The 19905-nt window shown below is 34.7% G+C and overlaps 1 long non-coding RNA gene across 3 annotated transcripts; it reads left to right on the forward strand.

Moving 5' to 3' along the window:
* Window positions 1–4477: 4477 nt before the first annotated feature.
* On the forward strand, window positions 4478–18876 carry LOC134541979 (uncharacterized). Of its 3 annotated transcripts, none has more exons than XR_010076714.1 (3): window positions 4478–4555; window positions 15525–15667; window positions 15760–18876. It is a non-coding gene; the product is annotated as an uncharacterized LOC134541979 (long non-coding RNA). The 3 variants fall into 3 exon arrangements; XR_010076712.1 differs by having other exon boundaries at window positions 18460–18876; XR_010076713.1 differs by having other exon boundaries at window positions 15525–18876.
* The last annotated feature ends 1029 nt before the right edge of the window (window positions 18877–19905 follow it).

The following is a 19905-nucleotide window of genomic DNA, read 5'->3' on the forward strand; positions in this document are numbered from 1 at the left end:
TCATTATGAACAGCAAGGGCCCCATGGCACTCCCCTGTGGTACGTACTCCATGTCACCACTCCCTCTTCCTACAATTAATTTAATATTAAGTGAGCTAGTAATTTTGCATAGAAAATTTTATTACAGACCTGTCATTTATAATTATTAATTTAAGTAAAAAAAATTAAACTGCACTCTAAAGCTGTCTGGCCTACTATTAACCATGTCCCTTTCCATCAGCTGTAATTCTTAAGAATGGTAACTCCTGAGTAACATGGTAAATGATCACTATGTGAAAGGTTTGCAAGGTTAACTAGGATCTGTAATTCTGAAAATGGTAGCTCTAAGTGAAAGATTTATTAGTGTACAATAATAACACAATTATTTTTTTAAAGTAATTAATTCTTTAAAAGATATGTATTTCCCTGCTGAAATTCTTTCATTTTAATCCTTACTCAACTTATTTACCAAAAACTAATAGTCTCCAAAATTACCACATATACTATTAAATTTTGATATAAAATCTCAAATTAAAATTGCAAAACAAACTCCCAGATCATTTACCATGATAAAAATATTTTGGTATTTTGGCATTCTTGGCAGGTACATGTTTCCAAGCTGGTATTCCTAAATATGCTCCTTTCCCACTACGGCCACTACTTACGCACCATAGTGCAGGCAGTAAGGCATACTCAGTTTCTGATTTACCTGAACACTTCTTCTGGAAGAAAACATGCCTAAAACACTGAAACACTTTATTCCTACCTTGTGATACTTTCCAACAAGTGGTCCGCAAATATGTGGCTTAAAACACAAATATCACAGACCATTGTTCAAAGTCTTTATTACATGATACATCGCTGGGTAATTTTATTTCATCTCTTAACATTGGAACGTAAAATTGTACTAAGCCGTTAATGAGAAACAGTATCACATAAACATCATTTGCAGTTTAGACAAACATAATTTTTTTTTGAACGAGAGTAACTAGAATAAAAAAATATATTTTTTTTAATTTGTCAGAAAATTAAACTACTGGTAGAAGATGGAGCATGAGAATAGTTTTTTTTATTTTGTGATCAGATGTTTACAGTAGTAATCATATTTTGAACTGTTAGTTACAAAAAATTTCACCACAAAATGCCAAACTTCTGCTGTAAGAGGTAGAAAAAGAGGCAGGTTTTTTAAATGTGTACACAGTGACATTCCTCTAGTTTCAAAGGTTAAAAGTGCAAAACTTTATTTGTGTAGAATAAAATTGTACATTTGTATATAAAAAAAAAACAGCATGCAAACAAACATATACACTTAATTTGTATCAATATAAATGTTTATTTACATGTTCGTAATTAATCTCCTTGATTGTGTTTGTAAGATTAATTTTTTGTTACAAGTAAAAAATATATAAATGTTGTAAGACCACCTAGTGAAAAATGACCAAGCTAATAGTAATTACAACAATTATGTGAACAAATAACCATCAATAATATAATCCACTATAACTCTAGTGTGTTAAAATGTAGTAAAAATTTATGTACCTACTTAAAATAATTCTTAAGTGACAGGATTTAAACCTGGAAACTTGTAATCCATAACTACGTACAAACCACTGAGCCAAATAAACATAATAATTTACTGTGAAAAATATTTCATTGTAGGTAAGTGTTTGTATCCTAGGAGTGTAACATCTTTTAAAACTTGCAATATTTATTTTTGTGACTATTAAATTTATTACTAAATGTACTCGTGATTATATTGATGATTTGCATTTCGAAGTCACCATTAATTTAACAGATTTTCATTATTTTTCATGCACATAACACATTTCTCCATATCTTAAATTGTTTTCATTTTATTAGATGCAGTCTGTATACTCTCCTCATAATTTTTTACTGCTAGAAACAGTAACAAGGTAATTTTTCTCAAATAATTCATCAGAAATATTTCAACACTCCAAATCTGATCCCAGAACATAATTCATTACATCAAAATTCAGTATTTAACAAAATATATTGGTAATCCATAATAATCTACATTTACTTATGCCTATTATAAATTGTGGTGAGTAAGAAGCTATAAAAGAAATACAATTAGTCACTATGTTCTGTCATACAAACTACATCAATTGACATGATTTTTCTTTCTAAATATTTCATCAACATAAATAGGCACTTCAAGTATGTTTTATAATGAACACATATTTGAAAGATAAATAAAAAGCTGACAAAAATACACAAAACTTTATTTTTTACTACAGGCATTATCTCATTACTATTTTGCTTTAATTGTTTTTTTCAATGCAAATGTGTAGGAATTGTTTTCCCAACTTGTAGCTGATCATTTATTACATTAATTTACATAAAAAGTAATTTAATATTTTTTCTGTAATTTTACATATTTGCGAAGTTTCAAATGGTTTAGCGTTAAGTCTCCTTAATGAAATATGTTTATAAATAAATTTTGTTACCAAGATATTTATGTAAATGATATAACATTATTTACATGTTGGTTAATACCACCTCTATTAAATGTTAAATTTATTTATTATACTGTTGCCATTAGTTTTTTTTTATAAAAGTCATTTCGCACAAAATCCTGGATAAAAAGAATTAGTGTGGCAGCTAGCCATGAAAATTAATACCATATTTTCTTTATCTCTGAAATTTATATGGCATATGTATGTATGTGTGTGTATGTATATATATACACACACACACATACATTACTAGGTATATAATTGTACGAATAAAATATAAACTGCAAGGCTTTCAATATCATCACACTTTAATGTGATTGTTAAATGGACAAAGTCACAAGACCCACTTGGCTGACCCAGCCACAGGCTGGAAACAGTGGATGATGATGCTTAGTATAAATTTTGGTGTGTGGTAGACAAATACAGGTTATAAATTGAGGTAAAACTAAGCATGACTCCCTAAATACTTCATTTGGAGCTAACAAGACATATTTTACATCACTAGATTATTACTTGTTACCATGGGCACCCATACCTGGGGCAAAGAAACCCCCCCCCCCCCCCCTTTTTGATAGAGAAAGACAAAAATGTAGTTACGTATAAGTCATCCAACACTGAAATATTTTCACGTAGAAGATTTTAAATATATGTACCTACTTACAAATCACCATTTGTCTTCCAAAATATTTAAAACACCATATACCTCCAGATCTCACTTCCCCCCCCCCCCCCCCCCCCTCAAAATATCACATGGGTGCACTTGCTTGTTACATAAGTATACAAACACATTTGTAACTTTTCCATGCATCTGAATTACTTAGTTTGATATGCTACATATTTTCTATTCATGTTGAAAACAACTGTGGTTAGGTTCAGGTTTTTTTTTGCTAAACTGCATTAAATCACTGTGGCCCAATTATGACCACAAAACATATTAAAAATTATAAAACAAATATGTAAATATAATAAGAACATAGACAATTACTTGTGAATGTAACAAGGGACAACTCTTTGCAATATGACCAGAGTTATTTATTTAGTTTCAATTTAGTGAAAAACCAGAGAAAGAAAACAATACAATGAAAGAATGAGTGATCTGACAAGCTATGGAATGTTTGCTATTTAAAGATAAACAAAGCAATGACAAATTAATTAAACCAGAAAATGAAGTTCATTAGGTGTTGTTCACATCAAACATGCTTTTATTCAATGAACGCTGAGCAATATCAGGAGCCTTATTGTTTTCCTACAAACATAATACATCCAATAACATTTAGTCCTGTCAAACAGTTTTAGAAGTTCTATCTTGCGAAGTCATAAGTTTTTGTTAAACAATTCTGTAGCAAACACACATTCTGAAATTATCCATGACTGCAATTTACATGTAAATTATTTCATATGAAATACAAAAGATTACTATCACTCCAAACACACCCCACAATTTTTTTTGCTAAATCTAAATTAAATGACACTTCCTTCAAAAAATCTATAAGCCTACTATTTATGTTACAATTTTTTTCATTTTCTTGCACACTTTGTTGCTGCTTCTTCCAACACGTTTTTTACTTAGCTGTCGATTGAAATGATTCAATCTTAAAAAAGTCCTTATTCTTACAAATGAAGCAACCAATTTCTTCTTAACAGCAGGCATTTTTACATTACTAAACCACAGCACGAAAACAAAATCAAAACATGCACGCAATTTCACAGTTTTGTTTACTTTGAAGGTCTAGCGGATACGTCATTTCACGAAAACACCCGAACGACCAAACTCGTTTTTCTTCTGTTGAGACGACCTGGTATCTAATGACCTTGGTGAGAAACCTGGGAGTTTTGATAACTTATCCTTAACCCTTTCATTCTTTCTGTAGCCGTACGGCAACATTGAACTTTGGTGCCAACGTTAAAACACAGAATCACATATCTCTATATTTCTTGATGTTACATGCTAGCTATGAACTTTCTTTATGGAAATATGCCATCTCAAGTTGGTAGACTTGGTTGAAGAAAAAAATAAAAATCGCGGGACCGGGAGGTGTGTTTGTTTACTTTTGAAACACGTCGAGATATAGGCAAAGTGAGTTTATGTTTGTCTCTTGGTAAGTTGAGTCCATTTTTTTTTTTGCAGACGTAGTGTTTATGTATTAAAGCTATAGTAAATACATATAACATATTCAATTTGCCGAATACAACAATGAAACATTTTCATAAAACAGTGTGTTGCCATATGGCAACATTGGGCGGATAATCGGTATTCAGGAAGTTGTTTTTGACATTTACGATATATATTTTCCTGTATTGAATTTGTGTTTTTTTACAATGGGTACGTTTGTAGACTCACCAGATTTTACAATGTCAGATGTAGACTGTGACAGTGACTCCGACGAAGAGAGAAAGCTTGTCCAAAGAATCCCTCAAATTCAAAATGAGCCATTTGATCACATGCTGTTTTTTGAAGAGGATTTGGAGGAGGTAGAGGCAGCTGCCAGTTTAGTGCTAGATAATACCATAGACAACATTGCAGGACCTTACTCAGTACCAGATGGGATAACAGAAGAACCTACATCAAAAGAAAAGAGAAGGAAAAAAGTTAAACATCAGATGGGTTGGCATTTCCCACAAGAATTTCTTTGTGAAGAAAAGAAATAGCAGGAGATTATTCCTCAACCACCACCCAAAATTTTAACGCCTCTTCAATATTTTGAAAATTTTTATAGTGATGATCTTATTCAACACATCACTTATCAGTCCAATCTGTATGCATTTGAAAAAGATAATGCTACACAAATTTTACTTCTACAGAACTACAACAATGCTTGGGCATTTTGTTACATATGGGTATTGTTGGCATGCCTCAGTACAGGATGTACTGGCAGACTGAGAGCAGATACCCTGGAATAGCGGATGTAATGAGCCGTAATCGGTTCGAATGTATTCAAAAGTACATCCATTTTGCTGAAAACAGCAAATTTGATTCAAAGGACGCCAACAGGGATCGGTTGTTTAAGATACGCCCAGTTTTAGACCACAGAGAAAATACTCTAAAGAAGCAGGCACCAGAAGAAATGCAGAGCATAGACGAACAGATTATTCCCTTCAAAGGCTGTTCAAGCCTAAAACAATATGTAGAAAACAAACCAAACAAGTGTGGGTATAAAGTTTTCACTCAATGTGGTATATCTGGCATAATGCATGCATACAGATTTTATGAAGGGGACAGAACTTGCACTGATTTTGGCATAGGAATCTCAGGGAATGTTGTAATAGAGCTTGTTAGTTTCATTCCTGAGCATAAGAATTACAAGGTGTTCTTCGATAACTGGTTTAGCTCAGTACCACTTGCTATACAGTTGCAAGATAATAGGATTTGGTGCGTGGGAACAATACGCGAGAACAGAATTCCAAATTTCCCTTTGAAAACTGATAAGGAGCTCAAGAAAGAAGGACGAGGTGCCAGCTCCTATGCAGTAGATGCAAACAGTGGAGTTGTTGTGTAGTCAAATGGTACGACAACAAAACCATTAGTTTCATTTCCACTTTTGCAGCAGTAGATCCTGAAGGATCTTGCCAACGATGGTTGGCAAAAGAAAAGAAACGAATTGAAGTGCCTCGACCAGTGATCGTTGACCATTACAATAAATTTATGGGTGGCGGCGATCTAGCAGATATGCTCATAGAGCTGTACCGCATAGCTCTCAAATCAAAAAGGGGCTACATGAGAATTTTTCATTGGACTCTGAATGTTTCAGTGGTGAACTCATGGCTTATGTACAGGAGGCACCACTCTCAACTCGGAATTCCTGGAAAAGTTCTCACCTTGCTACAGTTCCAAGCTCAGATTGCTGTAGGGTTGACGACAGGACACAAAGACGTCAAAAGAAAGTGTGGACGGCCAAGTGCTGAATCACCATCTCCTGTTGCAACGAAGAAAAAGGTTGTTCATCGCTCAGTCATCCCCATTCATTATGTAAAGTACGATGGCGATGGTGTTGGCCACTGGCCAATACAAACCAAGAAAGGACTCTGCAAGTTGTGCCCTAAAGGATTCAGCAGGATATCCTGTTCCAAATGTGAAGTCAACCTGTGCCTGATGGGTTCAACTAACTGTTTCATGGAGTTCCACCAAAAAAATATAGTTGAAGCTGTTTGTTGTCGAGTGTTGTGTAGATATTTGTAAAGTTGGATGGTGTGACATGTGTAAGCTATGAGGAGCCTTCAAGTGATTAATGCTAAATAGTAATGGAGGTCTACAAAATAGTTTCTTTGAAGATTACCACTACAGTTAGGCCTATTGGATATATGTTGACCAATGTTGTCATGTAAATATTTGTAAAGTTTGTTGTGTGGTGGGTACTAGGTCTGGTTATTATTATAGGATATAGTGTGCAAGTGTTAGAGTAGTTATTTAGTCTATTTGGTATAGTCAAAAAAATAATTGAATTCATTTGTAGCCCAATGTTGCCATATGGCAGGAAATGCAAATTAGCAAGAAAGTCCATTTCTCCATTCATTGCTAACAGTGTTTAAGAAAATTTCTACCAGTATTAAAATCATCCTTGTTCAGGCCTTAATTGTGCCTTTACTTTGATTATTGCGATGTCTTGTTTCCTGATCTGATGGATAAACTGGCAAAGGTGCCTTAAAACTGCTATTTAAGATTTATTTTTAAACTTAAATCACGAGACCACCTAATTCAATAATACCATCAGCAGTTGACATGGTTCAAAATCACACAAAAGTATAATATGCACACACTGATTCTTACTGGATCCACTCGCTGACAGCCAATTTAAAGTACCTACACAATCCATGCCCGTACATTCATTCAAATCCATAAGCAGGAGGCTCTAGAATGAACTGGGCCAGGCGACAAGGCAATCTTGAAACCTAGCTTCATTTAAGCACAGGCTGAAAAAGAATCTCTTGAACATCTACTCAGCATTATCACTTTGTGGCTTCTCTACTGTGAGAATGTGTGAGTGAATGGTGTATCTAATAGTTTACTCATATTTTCTTATATCGAAAGAAGCGCAGTGGTCGAATGGTTAGAACACTCACCTCCCACCAATGTGACCGGGGTTCAAGAGTCATGCCTCGATTTTCGTGAATGGGAAATGTGAAAGATGTTGCCATGCCCTGTGGGTTTTCTCAGAGTGGTTCCCTTACCAATTCATTCTATTGTTACTCCATACCCCATTTCATCTCACACGTTCTTCAGACTGGCCGTAACGACAGGCCTGTCCCTGAGGTAGGGCAGCTTACTCCTAGGAGTGTCGGCTCCAATCCATCCGTGTAGACTCTGCCTTAGGCGGAATCCTAATTGTATATTTTCATTTAACACTAAATTACATTTCAACGGATGTATGCCTATGCTTAATTTAATATGTAACTCAAAATTAATTAGTTTTCTGTTATCTTTGTTTGCTTAGTCAACTTTCAATTTTGTTTTCCATCATATATGTAATTTTTTTTAAAAAGGCCTATTACCTTAACTTTGCCACATAAAGATGATAGAGATTTTACGATCAAATGTTGCTGTGTGTTTACAATCGAGACCGAGAGCCAATTAATGGTTAACATTTAATTATATAAATGTTGCTGCGTGTGCCTCCATACGCCTATTGAATTAGTAATGCCAACATATCATTCTTTGGTCTGGAATCCTACTAATAAACACAATTTTAAGTCCGTAAAAAAAAATAGTAATTTGCACTTTAATTGGTCTCGAGGCAACCGTTGAGTTTATATTGTAACTAAAAACATTGACTTCTCACCTGACCTATTTGCTGCTCGCTGGCAATGGAGCAATGCCTTCCATTTTGTCACTTGAATAACCCGTATTACAGTCGTCATTACTACTGTCACTGTCACTGTCCACACCTCCTAGGTTAATAATAATGGGATAAATTTCTATGTCGAAATGTGCATCCTGGTCGTAGTACTCGTTTTCACATGCTCGCAGTACGATCTCCAGTCGTGTGCTCCCATACTATTAAATGTTTCTTCGCAAACGCTGTGTTGTATGCCCGTAACATTTCAAAATTTCATCTACTGAATAAAGGGTTTGCTTCTGCTTATGCTGCTTAATAATTGTCTAAAGTGTTGGCTTGAGCATGTCATCTGCAAAAGGAATACAATGCTCTCGCAACCACTGTTGCATGTTGTGTTTAGTTGAGTTAGATGTTGGTGACTTATTTATCTTGACGTTGTGATACTGTGCATTTTCTAAAACAACAGTATTTGCAGGAAGATTGGGCATAAGTTTTTCTTTTACCTACTATTTGTAGTTTTGTTGATTCATGTTGTGATGGTAGTCTCCTGTAGCCTGTTGAGTTTCCACATCACTAAGGCATTAGAGACAAATCCATTTTCACCTCCAGCATGAACTATTATTAGTCTTTGCCCTTTAGAAACAGGTGTCAACAGGCCGTGGGTCGAGTCATCGCTCCAGGATTTCTGTTGCACATTAGACGACAAAACTTAAGACTCGTCCATGTACACAATATTACGATTTTCATTTCTGAAACTTTGTATGTTTCTCAAATATGCTATTCGCTTCTGTCGTATATCAGACTTTTCAATCAAAATGAGATGTTGCGACTTAGTATTTTGCCACCGAAAACCAAACTTTTTTTAAATTCTCCGTAAAGTTGCTTTGCAACCTTGGAAATTAATGTCCTGTTGCAGTTTATTTGTATTTTTTCCACTGTGGGGACACATTTTTCTGTTACATAAAAATTATATACATTTCTGCAAGTCTGCCTGGTCAAAATTATCCAGGTCTTATTTACAAGTCTTCTGTCTCTTCTTATCAGGTGTAACGAAAGAACATCCTTCTACGATGCTCAGATTTTTTGCTTCGACTTTTATTCTCTGCACTGCGCTACGAGACATGCCAGTAGCTGCAGCTGTCCTCAACTGTGCCTTTTCTTTTGGAATAGATGATCCCATAGTTTTAGCTTCATTCTCCATAAATGACAATACATTATAAATGATTTCACGGGCTTGCGAATGAAGTTTCTTCACTGTCGATAATATCGGTGGCATAGTGATAACAAATCACACAACAAATTAATTTATTTACCCACACTCTGAAGTGTTTCATAACACACGTATTCACAAGACGAAATGAACACTAATAACAAGAATTATAAGACAACGTGTATTCAAGTCTGGACCAATTACAATAACACCATGTTTAATATAAATTAATCACAACACTAAAAGCACATAATGTAGCGAATTCAGATGACTCTAAGTGCAAACAAAATGGGACAGCCCAATCTGGCTGAATCCTGCACAGAAACTACAGAAAAAGGTTTATATTTTCTGGTCCGATAGTATGAGCCTAACCCAAGCGCTTTGCGCATGCGCAGTCACAAGGTTAACCCCCTCCAAGCGCCTGCTTGCCCTGGCCGTAAAGGTTACTCAGGCTTCTAGATATAATGCGCCTTCTGTAATACGTGTTTTAATTAAGTTAGTTTCTTCTTAAGGAAAGTAATTCAATAAAAATTTCATTTCTAAGGAACAAATTAATTACAAGAGTTTATTGGAATGCACTTTTGCAATTTGGATTAATGAGCCTTTTCAGCCACTGAAGCTATGTCACAGTTCTGTTGCAAGTGGAAAACCTTAGTTATGGGGAAGCTCTTCCCTCTGGGGGGTTGACTCTCTTGCTGTCTGCTGTCTTCTTCTCTTCCCTGACTCCCCGCGTACTGAAAATTTATTCTGCCAGCAATGTGTGTATTACATTATAAATGTAATTTCACATTAAAATATCCTAATGATGGCAGTGAGGACATAGCATAAATATAGTTACTAAGGGAAAAACTACAATTTCACTGAAATTTGCTTTTACATTTCTTTTCAATATGAAAATTACATCAGTGACTCGTGAAACACTGTACCACACAGTTTTAGCAGCTGTGATGAACCCTCTTAACAAACATTTGTTAGGCTAGCAGCCAGGCAACAAAATTTCACAGAATGAAGAGAAAAAAAAAGCTACATACAGATAAAAATTATATATGTGCTTTAAAATATTACACTTTAGTAATTCATATTGTCCATATAATTCAAAACAGTTATTTATTGTGATTATTAGTGATAAAAATCGTATATTTTTACATGTATTTATAATAATATTGCATACTAAGTATATGTTTATCATTTTTAATTAGTTTGAATTTATTTTTTACCAACCATATTTGTAATAACACTGTAGTCCTTTTAATAGAAACAAAATTAATGTTTGCATGCATTAGTGTGCCACCACCAAAATTATGTCTATTCAAAATTAAAAAAATGAAATCTGGCTGGGTGGATCAGGATGAATATTATAGAATTAATTGACAAGTTAGTTGTTACACTGCCAAAATTATCTTTCTGGAAAAATATTATTACACATCTATTAAATTACGTAATGTGCCTAAAAAATTAACACATATTTTCTAGTAGGCAAGTTACTGTACAAAACAATATCCACACAACCACTGAAAATTTGGTTGTTGAGTACTAGATTTTTTTTTAAAAAAAACTCATAAGCATATAAAATATCATTCCTGTTCGTTTATATAGCAAACATTAGTTATTTGACTGACCATCAAGCTATGTTACACTGGGAGGAAAAAAACAAACAAGAAACTGCATTTTATAATTGACTTTCATTTGAGATCAGTTAACTCAAAATAATACATCTGATAAATCACCAATTTTGGGAATGAAAACAATATTTAGGTTAACAGTTTAACAATAACATATACATTTATTTTCAAATACTGATTTCTTTTGATATGAATAACTATCATCTTGTAGGAGTGATGTGCATACATATTTACATAAACATATTATTTATAACAAGGTTCACCTAAAAAAAAAAAGACAGTTATCAACTTCCAATATATATGTATATTTATATATAAGTTGTCTGAAAATGTTTTAACAATACTGTTAAAAAAACACAAAATTCTTGCCTTTACTACAGCACAGAATAGTAGGATCGCGTAATCATATGTATTTCACATTTCTTTGCGTTACCCTAGCAGGTCTAAAAGTTGCACATGTATTAATTACATCTTGGCAGAAAAAAAGCATATGAAGATCAATTTGTTTTTAAAAAATACATCATTGGGGAAGGAAGTAACGGGGCACGGCTGGTACAAAAGCACACAAGTTTGGCATCGTTAACATGATTCTTCTATTGCCCTGTATTGTTCGCCTCCACGCCGCAGTTGCTCTGCACACTTAAACTGCACTGAACAAACAACTTATAAACAAAGAAAGCTTTTTTTTCTTGTCCGCTTACACATTTCTTAACGGTATTAAAATTTTAACAGACTAACTGCAGTGAGTGCACACCACTACTTCAACAAGTTCAGCTGATTCATCCAGGACTCTGGACTGCTACACATTACACACACACATCACTAAAGATCCTTGTACTCCTTACTTGTACAGTTACGTACCAAATGGTTAGCACAAGTGTAAATAATATAGGGAAGTCGAGTTGTGACATTGAACCTTTACGCTGCACAAACCGGACTGAAAGTGGAATGCCTGAGGGTCCTCTTTGAAAACAAAGGCATTGGTACTTGCTTATATCATCACTGGATTTAGCCTTTCAATAATCCGTATAGTCATTATAAAGGTAAATCCAGCATAAATTAATAAAATGCAATGAATACATTCATTGGTTACTGAAAAACAATATGTAACCAAACCACCATTACAGGTTTCATAGAGATTTTTTTTGGTTGTATTTTCAAGGTATTCATCATGAGTTCAAAGGTACAATTTCAGGACTTGTTAAGTTAAACATATTACTTGTTTCTTTCTTCAGTTAAAATCTGTTACATAAGACATTCAAGCTATGGGTTGGTAAAATGTTCATAGTAAAGTAAGCAATACTTCAGAGAAGAAACGGTCCAGTGAAATACTTGTAAATTGGAACTTTAGTAGCTATTTTTAAAAACCCAATACAAAGACACAAATACAAATAATTTATATTTTCCCATGTACATTTTTCCAAGTTAAATATGAACATAGTAACATTTTTTTATGGGAAATTACTAGCATAGAAAAAATTACTTGTGGAGTAGTAACAATAATTTGATGTACTCTATAAAATACAATTACTTTGACTGAAAGGTCATATGTAATACCACAAGAGAATACATTTTGAAATACAGAGCCTATACTTAACATGTTATGGTGTAAAAAAATTACTAAATTATAAAATATTCTGTTACAGTATATGCAAAAAAAAAAATCAATGGCATAGGCCTTCATAGCTTGTTAAACACAGTGGTTTCTGGAGGCCGTGTTTGTTTGTTAAAGATTGTGAGTCGAATCCCACACCCTTTAATAACTTAAATTAATGAGCACCAAGTCATACCCAAGATGGTTGAACTACAATATTAGTCACGTCACATTAAGCCTGTTACGACTCAGGCTACAGCACTCCACACTGATTAATAAACTTATTAAAGATTAAATATGTTGTCAGATCACATATATTACTTGGTGTGGTTTTTTCATATCATGAAAAGACCAGCTTTTTATTCATTTTGAAAAGTATTCATGGGTTTTCGACATGTTTTACGATCATAGTTTACATTGTTTCATGATAATTTTTTTTTAAAGTGTTTCTGATTTGCTTGCTTTATGGTGCAAAATCATTTTTACCTGTTGGATCATTTGTGTAGTTACATTTTTATGTGTATTCCATAATTTTATTTTTTCTCAGTTTTATTTGTTTGAAAGCTGGTTGATGCAATAGTTTCCCAGTTTCATAAGCATTGGAGAGAGACAGAGGTTGTTTAATCAGTAGAAAACAGACCCATGACTTGTTGCAATATGTTTGTATTGGCTGATATTTTGATGAGTAATTTTGTCTGAAGTTTTGATGGAAGTTGGAATGTGAATTATTGGGAAATTATTGGGAATGAGTGGAGTTCGTGATGATGATGATCATTTGGAACACTGTTGAATTTCTAAGATGGCGAAAGATGAATAAAAAGCAGAAAAGTTAGTATGTGTCCGAGAGACATTATTTAAGTACTCAATTATCGACAGTGCATTTATTTTGGAATTTAAATTTTTTTAACAGTCAAACTTGTTAATTGTTTATGTAATGAAATTGCTCTGGAACAATGTTGAGGTAGCTGAGGCCTGGAGTGTTACAAGCTTGTGTGCATGAACGTGGATGTAAAACCCTACACTAACTTTACAAATTAAATAAATACTTTACTTACTAAAAATAATAAGCACTACTAGTAAAATTATCTAAGTAACTTTTTGTAAATGTTCCTTTCTATACCCACACTTACAGATCTGATATCATATTTTACTGCTACAGTTGCACACATATTAAATAGCATTATTGTTAATTTAATAACTGTAGATTTAATGAAGTTTGCAATGTAGAAAACGTTTTAACATGGGTTAAAATAGTGTTTTTGTGGTTAAATAATATGCAGTCTTAATACATAAAAACTTGCCCACTTTTAATTTTATTATAGCTGGCAAAACCTTTATCAATTTAATAATTTTTCTTTTCATGCAAAAATTTTATGCAGCTAAAGATAATGTGTTTAAAATTAGTATAATTGTTGTGATATATATTAAATAGTGGACAAATAATTTAACTGTTAAAAACTGGACTGCCATTGAGCTTCTCCAGATTTCGTATTGGTAATTATTTCAAATAGTCAAATTATCTACTCACTTTTTGATCAATAAGAACACACATAACTACAATCAGCTAAACTTTCCCTTAAAAAATATTATAACTTGCACAAAGTCATGGTGATGTCTTTTTGTGTGTTTCTTTACAAGTACAATCCCACAAGTTAGATTTTTTTCCTATTTTGGAGATACATTGCACCACAAAAAAAAGTGGAGCAAAAGATCTCATGGTAAAAGTTTATATACATTTAAAGGAGTTGTGGTTGTCACTGAATGTTATGAATATATTCCTTCTTTCACGTTGTTTGAAATGACTTAAAAATATAAAATAATTGCTTGAAATACGAGATATTGTGATTACAGTTCAGAAAAGTTAGAAGACTGTCTTGCAGAATTATTTAATATTCTCAGAAGGACTATAACCAATAAGCTGAAAAATGTTAATTCTAGTACCAGGCCACATCCATGTAAAATTATTTAATAGGTGTCATCATTCTGTAAAAGGCATCCTGACCTGACTGTAAGATTTGCAGTAATATTAAAAGGTAGAGCAGCAGTAGATTAAAAAAATATTACATAAATACATAGAACATTTGAGTATTGAAGTCAAAGATATGACTGCCAGCAATATTTGGAAATATGATGAAAGTAACTTAACTTATGAGCCAGGAAAGAAAAGGGTTCCCGTAAAAAGAGGGACAAAATACCCAGAAAACAATTGCAACTCCTCCAAATCCAGTATTTCCCTCATGTTTGCTGGGAATGATTAAGGGGAAACACTTCCACCATCTGTAATCTACAGATCAGCTTATACATGGTCAACATGGATGGTAAATGGCCCTCCAGGCTGCCGGTATGCAAATACCCCAAGTGGATAGTTCGACAGCAACACTTTCTGTGAGTAGTTACAAGCATGATATTAGGTACCAAGACTTAAAAAAAAGGATGGCAAAAAGATTGTGATCTGTGTCAATATATTGCCATATATTTTAAAGTTGTGCAGAGACAGACATATCGCCCATATGCCTACCAACAAATATTACACATCTTACCGTGCCTCTAGATGTTTCTTACTTTCGACCCGTTAAAGCAGCATGGAGAAACATACTTTCTGAGTGGAAGGCTAAAAACTAGCTCCGAATTCGGCTTCAGGACAGGCTTTATGGACACGCGACAAAGGTATTTTGCAAGACACATTTATAGAAGCACTTCACAACAAACAATCTGAATGGACTCCAAGTGCTCAAAATAGCTGAGGAAGAAAAAAATTACAAGTGACTCCAGAACAAATTTACATTGTTTAGAAGTCTGCTCCTTTGTTCCCAAATCAATGAACATATGACAGCAGTTTGGAGGAAAATGATGAAATTCTCACTTTTTCAGATACATCTGGAGAAGAGAACTTTGATCAGTAGGTACTGCAAGCAGCAAGCCAGTTCAATGGCTGAGGAAGAGTTGGATTGCATAGAGACTCCGGATTGATGTAAAAAAAAAGTAAATCATGATTATGAGAAGTCATCAAGAAGGTAAGTAAGACAGCATGTTGTACCTATTCAAATATGATCCAACCTCCAAATGTGATAAAATTGTCATGGTTTCTTCTCTGTCCTTGAACTAGATTGATTTTGGGATTGGATTTTACACCAAGAAATGTATGAGGATAAAGTTGATTTTTTTCTATTCAAAATGTCACTGAAGAAAGTGTACCAATACTATCATTTTAAAAAGATTTGTAATGTGTTGTTAATCAGCATATTTCAAAATGTTGTTGTTTTAAAATTTGTTTTCGACAGCATATAATATAATGCTCTATAGCTAATAATCTATTTTAGTCCAGTCAATGAACACTCAAAAAGGGGGTGTATAGGGAAATGGAAGGAACACAATTTTTGTCTTTGGGACTTTGTTTGGACTCATTAGGTGGTAAATATACTAAAAGTCCCCACTCCAAGGAGACATCAAAAACTAAAGACTTACTCAAGACAAACTGTAAACAATGTGCAGAATGATATTTAAGATGAATATGTTAGCAAAAGGCTTTCTTAATGGTCTGTAATATGGATACGGGACTGACTCCTGGGCACCGGAAGTCTGAATAAACACCCCCCCCCCCCCCAAAAAAAATCGCAACACCAAGAGCTTTAATAAATTTCAGATATAAAAATCATCCAAAAGTTATGTAGGCTGTTTATCTTTTGCTTCTTTTGAGGGAATAGTGAGGGGTGGCCATGTTTCTCTGTGCTCCCCTCCCCCTTTAGCCTTCTCCTTTGAGACTGCCTCCAGTGGCTCGTGAAACACTAGGTCCTCATACAGTAATGTTACACACAAAATTGTGCGATAACTTTGATTATAAAGAGCAATTTGTTTTATCACGCAATATTAAAATAATTTTTTTTTCAATGCCGCTTGACATGCAATGCAAAATACAAGTATATACACACACACATACACACACACACACACACAGCATTAACTGTGATTATGTCACATTATTCTTCCACCTGCAGCATCACTTTTAAAAAAATCTGATTGTGCCTCAATCTCTACACAGCTACACAGAGATGGGCGACTTGTTTGTCCTTGAATTTTAGTCTGTTGACTATAGCATAAACTTAATAAAGTCTAATTTTAATGATCTTTATCAATAATTTATTACCGTGTTTTATCTTATAATCGTTGCAAATTTTATACTAAAATCAAGTTTGAAAAGTAGGGGTGCACGTTTATGCGATAATTTTTTTTTGTTAGGAAGTTATTCATAAAAATATAACCCATTCATGGAAAGAACGTTTATTTAAAAAGTGACATATAAAAGAGCACGCCAAACAATTTAAATTAATGTCATGCAACAAAAACCTTTCTTCAACTTTAAATATAAAAATTTAATCTGCTATCCGAATGCGAGCCTGAACAAATGCATAACTATCGTTGTAGAACATACCACGAGTGTGTGCGAACCATCAAATGTAGTTAACTCAGCAGTTGACAGAGAGTGCACGTGTGCCGTTTATCATAATTTTTTGGGCACAAGTTTTGAATTCTAAGTATAAATTTTCATTTTTAAAGAAGGAAACCAAAAAATAAAGTTGCATTTTTAATTTCATTTAATTCTGTTTCCATTACTGTACTCTCCGACGTAATCTTGTGCAACCCATTGCACCTGCGCTTGTTTGCAGGCCCAATTAGATACTTTTGCTGACGATTGGTTATCGCAGCATCTCGGTCACAGTTTGCATCACGTTTTCTCCCTGTAACAGTATGTCTTTTCGTGCTAGCGAACGCTACCCCAAGCCCCGCGCTAGCATCTTTCATTTCTCGGAGGCAAGCATAGGTAAGCTGTTTGGCAGCACGTCGAGAAGCGTATTACAGTCCTCGGCGACGCCTCGGGAAGGTTTACACTATGCTTTTCCCAGGCGACTTAGCAAGTTTTGACCCCCCTTCTCTCATCTCCCACCTGTGGCTTCTCGGGAACTTCAACCCGGAGCATCGACCTCCAGTGAACCCACGCAGAGTACATGGCCTCTCCAAGGACATACGCCCTTGTCCAACAGAGCCCTCAGCGAAGCCTAGCGGTGGCCAAAATCCCTAACCTTGCTCTGTCCGCTGGTTGCGAGTGCGCCCAGTGCACTCTAGCGGACGTCTCTGTGACCCTCCAGCCTGTTTCTCCTCTTGGCCGCCAGAGCGCACTACTCATCCCTCCCATAAGAGACAGCATGTCATAATCGACTTTGGAAGCAGTTGCGGTGCGATTGCGACCTTAGTCCGCCCGCGACCCTGGTCAGAGTGCAGTCTGCTTCGCTCCTCCTGGCATTTTCAGATACCTTCGGGACCATCATCCCCCCCCCCCCCCCCCCCACCACCATTTGGCTGGGCGCAGTAACTTGCTTTAATTAGGTGCGCCAACGCTATTTTTGAAGATTCGGCAGGCAGCATCTGCTCAGTACGGACCACGCGTCACGATTCGTGAGAGTCCACCTCAGTATTCCTTCCAAGACTTGACACTACGTCACGTAGTCTCGAACATCAAGGCATAAATGCCTTATTTTTCTTTTTTTTTAAAATTGGCTGCCCGTAATAGTTTTTTTTTAAATCTAAATTATTTCTTCACTTTTCTCGTCATGGCTACCGCGGACTTCGCCGGGAGTTGCTTACTCTACTCCTGGAGCCAGCTAACGTGACTTCACCCCGCTGTTTTGGGTAAGTGGTCGTCATATTCCCCCCCCCCCCCCCCCTTCTTTTTTGCCTTTCCTTGGGCGTAGTCTTGCCCAGCCTTAGCTGCCTGTTAACCAGTCTAAGCAATTTGGGACTTTAATTACAGGCGGGATGCAAGAATTAGAATGGAACTTCTCTGCCAAAATTAGCAGTCCGTGATTGGGCTCATGCTGTCACAAGTTTTCTCCCCTCTCCGGTCGACATACAAGTTTCTACATAAAACGAATTCTTCTGGACTTTAATCTACAGAAACCTCCGGTGCCAGGAACACCAGTTTTCAGGACATGGGATTTGGTTAAATTCATTTAAAATTAAAAACAAAATGTAATTGTCTTTCTTTTGAGCCTGCGAGCTCACGTAAAACCAGGGTCAAGTTTAAAAGATATGGTTGTTTTACTTTTATATGTATTGTGTTGGGGCTCCCTTCTGTTTGTAATTAATATATTTTAATAAATGTGTACTTAAAGATAAAAGAAAAAGCTAAGTAAATAATTTTAGTAAAAAGGCAGTTATATAAATCAAACCAGCATTCTTGTTATTTCTTTATTAATCATCCTCGATCCACATAGCCTCCTAGAGTTTCTAGTAGGTTATAAGTAAATGCCTTTGTATGACGTTTGGGCACCTCTGTGATAATAATTGTTGTTGTTTTTTTTTTCTGGGCTGATGCTTCCAAGGCCTTATTTTTTACTTATTCATTTTTTGAGTGTTTACCTGCAGCCCAGCGTACGTTACGTTGCATGCAATCGGCGAGATATCAATATTCGACTACATGCATACAGAGTGGTATTCTACAGACACTTCTGGCTTTACTAGATGCAGTACAACTTTCTTGTGAAAAGTAAACTATGTGTTTCTCATATAGGTCGGTAAATTCTTTGAACTATTAACAATTATGTTTGATTGGGATAAGTATTTAATTTGGAGTAGATACTTTGAATAAATGAGTTGCAGTTCATCCAAGGCAATCCAAATGGTTTTAACATTTTGTTTGAATTTAAAATTGGTAGCATTATGAACACTCAGTAGTGTGATCATTAGGAAAATATTAAAAATTATACTGATAACAATGTCATTGTTTTATAGTATCTATGCATGGACATAGGCTTAATGACATTCTAATAAGCTGAATTAAAAAACTATTGAAGGTATCTTAAAAGTGTTCACTTAACCCCACACAATCAAAATGCTATATTGTTTTTACTCAGTCTCCTAAGAACCATCATGATGTAGCTACTAAACTATCATACTGAAACACATAACTGGCAAAGTAAAATAATAGGAAAAATTATTAAATAGATTGTGAAACTTTAAAATGTACTTGTTAGTCATGTGTATGTAATAAAAGTACAAAAAATATTTGTTGAAATAAAATCTACAATCATTACAACAGAGTACACAAAGTTTAGTTCTTGCAATACCTTTCATCAGCAACATTTATCTAATGAGGAGGCAAAATAAATAAATGAAACAAACCCATCGTTTCTAAAATTTCTAAAATGTTCCAAGCAAATAATGTTTTCTGGAATTACTTTGAAGCAATATTTAATTG

Source organism: Bacillus rossius (assembly GCF_032445375.1).
Source record: "Bacillus rossius redtenbacheri isolate Brsri chromosome 4 unlocalized genomic scaffold, Brsri_v3 Brsri_v3_scf4_2, whole genome shotgun sequence".
NCBI lineage: Eukaryota > Metazoa > Arthropoda > Insecta > Phasmatodea > Bacillidae > Bacillus > Bacillus rossius.